Below are 8,598 nucleotides of genomic sequence, written 5' to 3'. Positions count from 1 at the left end.
AAGAGATTGTGTGATAGATTAACAACAATTGGAGTCTAATTTTGATGTAGCAACAAAACAAATCGCAAAAAGAGCGGCGTGCGTTTTGTATTCAGACCCCCCTGAATGGACAGTATTGAACCATAAGGGGATGGTGTGTTCGGGTGCAGTGTCAGTTTTCTGGCACAATTTGGCTCTCATCTGACTAGAGCACTTTCTTTCACATCTTTCTTCTAATAGTCGTTGTATCAGCAGATTGCCCCACCTGAGCTGTGGTTCCGTACAACTCCTTCAAAGTTACCATGGGTAACTTCTAAGCTGCTTCTAAGTAATGCTCTCCTTGCTCAGTCTGTCATAGGTGACATCATGTCTAGGTAGGCTTGCAGCTGTCCCACTCTTTCCATTTTCAAAAGACTGACTGAACAGTGTTACATGAGATTTAAAAAAAAAAGTGGGTTGTTTCATAAACTAACCTTGTTTTAAACATTATCTCTGACCTGACTTCTAACGCTTTATCCCCAACATGTCTCATAGTCATTGGTCTCATATACTGTGGCTTAAATTGAGCTAAACAAAAATGTTTTCACCTAAGCTTCATTTGAACCAACATTAAGTTAACCCATGAAGTGATGTGACGTAAGGAACTGAAGCTACTGACTGCATCATGAACGCTCTGTATTTTTCAGCACTTCGGTGACATATAGCATAATGCATGTTGTTTTTGGTAATAATTTGATCTATTTTCTAAGTACATACCTGAAAGGTCAGGTCTCCTTTATGTTGACACAACAAGAGGGATGATTTGTGATAGTTTCCAACGGTCTTGACCTGCTCTAACCAATAAAAAGCACAACGGTACGCTTACAAGCTGGTAGATAAAGAGAGACAGAATTTCATTGCTATTCTCTTGTTTGCTGTAAGCCCCACTGAAGGCCTGTAAATGCATTATAAACCCCAGACACATGCCGTTAAATCAAAAGACAGCTGTCTGGATTTATGAGAAGTCTGCGAGCAATGGCAATATCAGATGAAAATTAAATTTTCCCGTGGATGTAAATATTACAGCTGTCAGAAAATATTGGAATTACAGAGCGGAGGTGGCGTTTTAGTCTTAACATCGTTCCACAACAACACAATCGGTACAAAGCCAGTGACACTGGAGAGCTTAGTGTTTTGTTCTGACCCCTAAATCTTTTATGATACATTTATAAAAACCGTGACCAGCTGATGCTATTTATTACACAAAAAAGTGACACGGTGGAATCTGTGGTATCCAGTTTTGTACATCAGAGTTAAGAGGGGGGTCAGGTTTAATGCTTTAAAACATCATCAGCGATTTTCAGGATCCTGTCAGATCTCCCTTGAGAAAGAGACTCTTAATCTCCTGGTTAAAACAATTAAATGAATAAATAAATAAATAAATAAATAGATAGATAAATATCATGAGAAGTTAAATTTTTTACCACAGAAAGTCCAAGAATACATCCAAATTGTCAAAAGGATGTAAATAAGACTATGGGATGGCCTGACTAAGCCATGTATATTATATTATGTGTCTATGCTCTGAAAAAACAAGGTTGCTAATTCCATCATCTGACTCCTACACAACATTAGCTTGATGACTTCTGAGTGACTGTACTGTAATCTGGTCAATGAGGAAATTCAATCTGGAATTGACTGTTTGGAATAGATTGGATTTCCAGCTAACTGGTCACCGGTCAGGTCCAATTAAAGTGACAATCTATGGATTCTGATCACCAGAAGATTTGTTTGTGCATCCATAAACTGAACTCCTCTTCAGTTAAAATAATAAATCAGTAAAATAAACATCTGTATTCCTTTAGTTTGTCTACCATTAAATCCAAAGATATCATTAGTGACAAACATGCGTTTCTTCACCTTCAGGTCAGAGCTAAATATAAATACAAATCAGACAGGCAGGTTGACAGATAAACTTGTGGTCATGCATTTCAAGCAGGTGAAAAGGCAGACAGAGAAATCCAGACAAGTAAGCTTAACAGTAGTGTGTTTCCCCCCCCAATCCCCTTAATCCTTCAGTTATTTGCAAAATAAAAGAGGACAGTGAATCTTTTTACTTGGACCATTTCCTTGCGCCCCTTCCTCCAACCTTCATTCCCGGGGCGAGGTCTGGCCCTCGACAACTCCACTTAAAATGAGCCTCTGGCCCCCTTCTAGGTGCACCTTCACCCTCCTGTATATATGTGTGTGCATGAGTATTAGTCTCCAAAGTCAAGTGTCTTATTATGTGTGGAATTAATGATAATCCTTCCTAGTGCTCCCGTGCTGCATAAGCCCCTCCAGCTGCTTTTTACCTTTTACCTCCAGAGCAACACGCATCCCCCAGAGCCTCACCTTACCTAAAGGGCCTGTGGAAACGCGAGAAAGACAGACAGCTCAGACACACACAGAGAGAGAGAATGATGGAGAGACGTTAAAACCAGTTGGACAGAGCAGAAGTTATGGAAAGGCTTTAAATAGGCAGCGGGTCAGCATCTCCCAGCACAGCAGTGCAACTCTCGCACTCTCTGCCTGCGTCTTTGCAAACATCCAGCTCGAGTTAAACACCTCTTTTCTGACTTTTTAACCTTCCTTCCTCCTTTTCCATTTCAATACCTCAACATGCTGAAGTTTATTGTTTCTAATCACCTCTTCAAAAGATCCAGAGGGATTGTTTCTTTATGTGATTAGAAAAGTGAATCCCAAATAAACACCATAAACAATCTATGATCGTTCCCAATTCCTACTTAAAACCAATTAGTCTAAAATTACGTGTTCATGCGTTTAGATGCTCAGCAGTGAGCATGCTCCACCTGCAACATTTACACACAGAAAAAACACGGACACAACATTCCTATAATAATTTTCTACATTTTTATGTTTACTTTGCATTTGCATGCATCTCAGCTTGGAATGCTTTTATGAAAAATAATGGCAAAGCCTTTGGAATGGGTTATGAAAATGATTTTCTGAAATCCTGTTTGAAAGGGCCCCCGCTAAGTGCGACCAGCATCTGCGCCATGTCACAAATTGAAACATGTGGAAAGCTGTTATGTTATGAAGTGAACTGTGTGTGTTCTCCATTTATAAATGGCATTCATGGCATGTTTTGACTCATTAAATGCCCAAATGATTTAACAAATAACATCTACTGGCACGAGAAGCCTTCCGAATCAGCTAGCTGGCACAAACTTTGAGTTTTAGACGTCAGCTCTAAATGTTTTTCTAATTTGTCCTACCTCATCCAATTAAACAGACTCCCACTGGTTTGTGCACACTAGAGTGGAGTTAAAGGAAGTCTGTTTCATAATTTAAAGAGGAAAGTGACTGTATAAACAGCAGTGTAAAAATCTGGTAGATTCTGACTCCTACACTGTGCTGTGACAGCATTGTTGAACTTTTTCTTATTTTCTTATCACAGTAAAGTGTAACTTTACTGTGATAAATCAGAACAAATGTCTGTATAATTGTGATGTGGATCTGAAATAAATATATATTTTTACATGTATACATATAATGTGGTGTGCATTTTGGTTTAGCTCAATTTCCCTAATAAGCCTAAATACTAAGTGCAACCAGTCGACTTCAATTCCAGCTAAATCCAGTTGTTGTGTTAAGGCCACAGGGGTTTGCTATAGAGAACATAACAGAACATAGAGAGCAGCATAGCTGAACGCAAGATGGCCATCCACCTGAACTGACTGGTCTGGGATTAATGGAAGAGTGGGAAGAAGGAAATTTTGCTAAAACAACAAAATTAGAAGTCCAAAGCACCCTGACCTTCAACCAATTGGAGAAATTACTGTTTGCACATGTTGTCCATTCAATCTGACGGAGCTAGAGTTATTTTACAAAGAAGAAAAAGCTAAATTATTTAGAAGTGCAATTTCTTACAGGCACTTCATTTCACAAAGTATTGAGTCGTAGGCTGAATATTAATGTAAGCCGCCCCTTTCCAATGTCTTTGTAAAATTTGTGAAAACCATGCATTTTCCTCCCTCTTCACAAGTAAACATGACACTGTGTCAGTCTGTCTCATAAAACCCAGATTAATTATATCGAAGTTTGTCGTGACATGGCAAAATATGAAAAAGCTGAGGAGGTATGAATATTTTTAGTTATTGTCAGATTTTGAGCCATTAACTGCAGAAATAATTTCACCTGTCTGATGTATTAACTTAAAAAAAACATTCTCCATTCGTTAACTGACTCAAAGTTTTATTTTTCAGACATACATTCCTGCATTCCTTCTGTCGTGCTCTGTTAAACAGGACGCCTACTGATTTGTAGACATTACAGAGGAGTTAAATCACAACTATTTCTAAATCCAAGGAAAAATGTGACATGAAACAATCCATGCAGTATGATGTCTTGTGTTTAACATTAGATACCAAATGGGAAAATGCAATAGGAAACATGTGTCACAGTCAGTTGAGTGAACATTGGGTAGGCATGCCAAGTTAGCACACTGAGCCAATTTAATTGCCAGTGTGAACAATAAAACCCAACTAATACCAGCTAATCCAGTTTATATTAAATATGTGAGGTGGTTTTTTTTATTGCATATGGAGAACTGGGTCTAATCCTCAAAAACACACACAGACACGCACACACACAAGCATGGAGTCACAGAGTGAACCTCATCTGATGATTGATTTTAAAGAAGCTTCATTCAAGTTGCCATTTCCATCAAACTTGGAAAAGTAGAAGCCATGAAACTTAAGTATTCATACCCACAGTTTTTTTTTATGTTTTGACACATTAACCACAAATTTAAAATGTATTTTTAGGATTTTATATGACAGGCCAACACAAAGTAGTGTATAGCTATAAAGTGAAAGAAATTGTCTCCCCACCCCCTATTCTTCTTTACTCAAGGTCTGTCAGATTGGTAATAACCACCTATAGACATCCACTTATAAAAACCTGCCACAGATTAAGACAGAACTTTGATTGGGTCGTTGAAACACATGAACATGCTTTCATCTACAACCATTATAGCTCTGTCTGGAAGCTGAACCTCCATCTCAAGTCATTTATGGCCTCTAACATCTTTTTTTCTATTATTATATTTAGCTCTATTCATTTTCTCTGAGTAGCCTCTCTGGTGCTGTTGCAAAAAGTATCCTCTCAGCATGATACTGCAAGAAAATTGTACTCCTTATATTTTTCTTTCAACAATGGCTTTATTTTGATCACTTTTAATAAAGGTCAGAGTTGGGCACTTAATTGTCCTATTGACCTATTCTCTCGTCTAAGCTAAGGATCTTTGTGGCTCCCTCTGGCCTCCTAGGTTTGCAGTTATTCCATATGTTTTCCATTTTCAGATGGTGGACTGATCATGATTATGAGATGTTGTAAATTTGGGATATTATTTTATAACTTAGCAATGATTTAAAATGATTGAACAACAGCCCATGATGTGTTCCTTGGTCTTCATGATGCTGTTTGTTCACTAATGTTCTCTAACAAACGTCTGAGGACGTCACACAAGATTAAAATTTCACAAAAGTAACTATTTATGAATTAGGTTACTTCTGGAGACAAGGGTCAGAATGCAAATGCACACCACTCGACAGATTTTCATTTGACAAACCTTTTCTAAAAGTATAATTTCACTTCTACTTACAGTTATACATAGGCCTGTCGTGATAAACGATAAATCAATGAATCGCACGATAAATTAAACCTATCAACGTCATTTTAATTATCGGCTTTATCGCCTCTTCCTGTCTTTTTTCTTCCTCTTGATGACACTGAATGAAAAAAGGCTCAGCTCCGGTGCTCTCCACTGACCCTCCCTTCCTCATTTCCTTGGTGTAATGTCCAGCTCACACGACACGAGTTGTCGGCCGACTGTCGGTCCATTTTCAAAACCTGAGTGACCACACATTAGCCGACAGAAATCCTAGGTATAACGATTTAATCGGGCTCGATTGTGCTGTGTCCAACCATGGGCACAAAATAATGGCTACAAGTCCAGTTAACTAATTTTAAAATCAGGCATTAATTAATGCTTTACTGGAATCTACCTGTGATGCATGTGGCTAGAGTCAGCCTAAAGTTCTGACTGACTGAAAATCATTATAACCTATTTATGTCACGTTAACGAAGAACAGCTGGAAACTGCGGTAGCAATGTGGCTCCAACTCCTCTCTTTGTCATTTCTATATTATTTGCACGAAACGTTGAATAAATATTAATGTTATTTGCACATATCATCTCCGATGTCCGCTTTACTTCGGGTTGCACCATGTCAGCTGTTTGGGATTCCCCTCCGTAATTTCCCCTCAGAAAGCACGGAGGAAAGTCCGCGCTTTCTGATTGGCTACCTGTCACATTCAACAGGCTGTGTTAAGCTCCCAGTCGGGGAAAACCCCCGATTTAGATCGGAGCGGCCACGACGATCTACAGTAACACATCACACACTGCAGGATGATCGGTTACGAAATCACCAGCGACAATCTTAGATCAGCCAACGATCTAAGATTGTCATAAGGAGAAAATAGGGGCAAAAAATCGTGCAGTCTGAACTACTGCATTAGGTAGTCGGATGTGCCCATCTTCTTTATTTAAATCTAGTGATTACTGAAGAGCACATACAGACTTCATAATCTGCACTCTTTTGGTTGAATGCAATATTTATTTCCACTTTGGCTTTATGTTGTTTAGTTTTTATTCAAGTACGTTTTTTGTTAATGGAGACTGAGAATCCATTTTATTTTTGTTTTTGGTGGTTTTGTTTATTTAGATCATCCGTTCCAGTGTTATGTGTTCAGGAAATCGCATGCATTATTAGTCATTTCCATTAAATCAGTGGCAAAAGGTCTTCAAACAATATTATCGTTTATTGCAATAATGTTTTAGACAATTAATCGTCCAGCAAAATTTGTTATCGTGACAGGCCACATAAAATATATTTGTAATGTGAGAAAATGGGAAAATGTTCAAGGGTCACGAATGCTTTTGCAAGGTACTGCAAAAGCATTCTATTGTGTTCTCTGCACACAATAGAGGTCAGAAATAATAACATGGTTGGTCTATGTCTCATCTCAGCAATTTTAAGCAAATGTTTCTGTTATTCATTCAGCAAGCTTGTGCTGACAAACTTCGACAAACTGGATGGTGTGTTTGGACTTGCCAACACTGTAAAACGAAGGGAAATTAAAAAAGTGTAGCTACTGTGGTGCTCTCCTAAAATACATAACAGGATCCAGATGTGCTCTTGCACATTTAGGCACACACAGACACCTCTGAGTAGCCTTTATAAAGGCTGTTTGGACTGAGTGCGACCGAAGTGTTAAAAGTTCCTCTGGGCTGCTGCAGAAGGAGCGGTGGGACCACCACCTCAGTGCTAAGCTGCTGCTGCTGCTGCTGCTGCTGCTGCTGCTGGTTTCCTGATTGCTCGGTACATACCCAGTCAGAATTGAAGGTAGACATCATTGTTATGCCATTCACATGCTTGCATACATTATTTCTAGACATGTATGCTTTAAGTGCTAAAAACTCATGTTAAATATAATTAAATTGATTGTCCTTTAGTGGTAGTTTGCATACAACAGAGATCATAAAATCTACACACAAGAACCAACACTCACAAGAACTGCTCTACTCCCCACAAAAAAAAAACATTTACAAAATGACTAACTCCAGGCAAGATGCAAATTCTATAAAATAATTTAAAACCCAACAGCTAAAGGAATAAAAGACGTCAACTAGTTTACGCTGTGCAAGGGACAAGCATAAGGATTGTACCATCCTTTCTGATGGTAGAATCCTGAACTAAGTGTGCAGAGAACACCATGGGTCTTTAAGGATCTGTCTTGTTTCTATCAACATTTCTTATGCAAATTTTGAAGTATTTAGCATCAGCATTAAGAATTAGAAACGGTTTGACATGTGGCTGTTTCTTCTGTCAGTGTGCACTAGAATAGCATTTCTTTTTTTACGTCTCCAGATAGCGTGTAAGCATAGCCAATACTGGTTGACATGACAGATCATCAATCATTATTTTCTCCTCCTTCAAACTTTCTGCCATGACTTCAGCTGTGTTTACTATACTCCTGTAAACCATGACGTCTACCGACATCGGCTTGATGTGTTTTGTGGACCTTGAAGGGTGTGTGCAAAAAATGAATGTCACGAAACCGCATATCGACTTGACTTCGCCCTGACGATGATGCGCCTTCTCAAGAGTTAGTTTATCATCCAGAACTTGTACTAGCTTATATTCTCTTCCACTGTACCAGAGTTGGTACAATTGTGGGATGATTTCTTCAAAAATCTATCAATAACTCTTCTGTTACAGAAACCTCTATCTGCAAGTGTAAGTTGTTGGACCACTGAAGGAACTGTTCAAAAACTAAATTACGACCCACCTCCTTGTTCTGCAAAAGGCCAACAATTGCAGATATAGCGATAAATCTCAACTAGCTATCGTGTTAGTGTAAATCATAAGCTGAATGGGTGACAACACAGACCTCTGAGGGGAGTCAGTTGAGTGGCTTAAAAAATGGTGCCAAAGACATACAGAGAGATCAGTCAGGATGCTCGGTTAGATGTGGTTGAAGGCTGGAGAAAAGTCAGTAAAACACAGACAAG

This window comes from Poecilia formosa, unplaced genomic scaffold (assembly GCF_000485575.1).
Source record: "Poecilia formosa unplaced genomic scaffold, Poecilia_formosa-5.1.2 Scaffold44, whole genome shotgun sequence".
Classification (NCBI taxonomy): Eukaryota; Metazoa; Chordata; class Actinopteri; order Cyprinodontiformes; family Poeciliidae; genus Poecilia; species Poecilia formosa.
The sequence above is the reverse complement of the archived record's forward strand: the minus strand, read 5'-3'. Positions refer to the sequence as shown.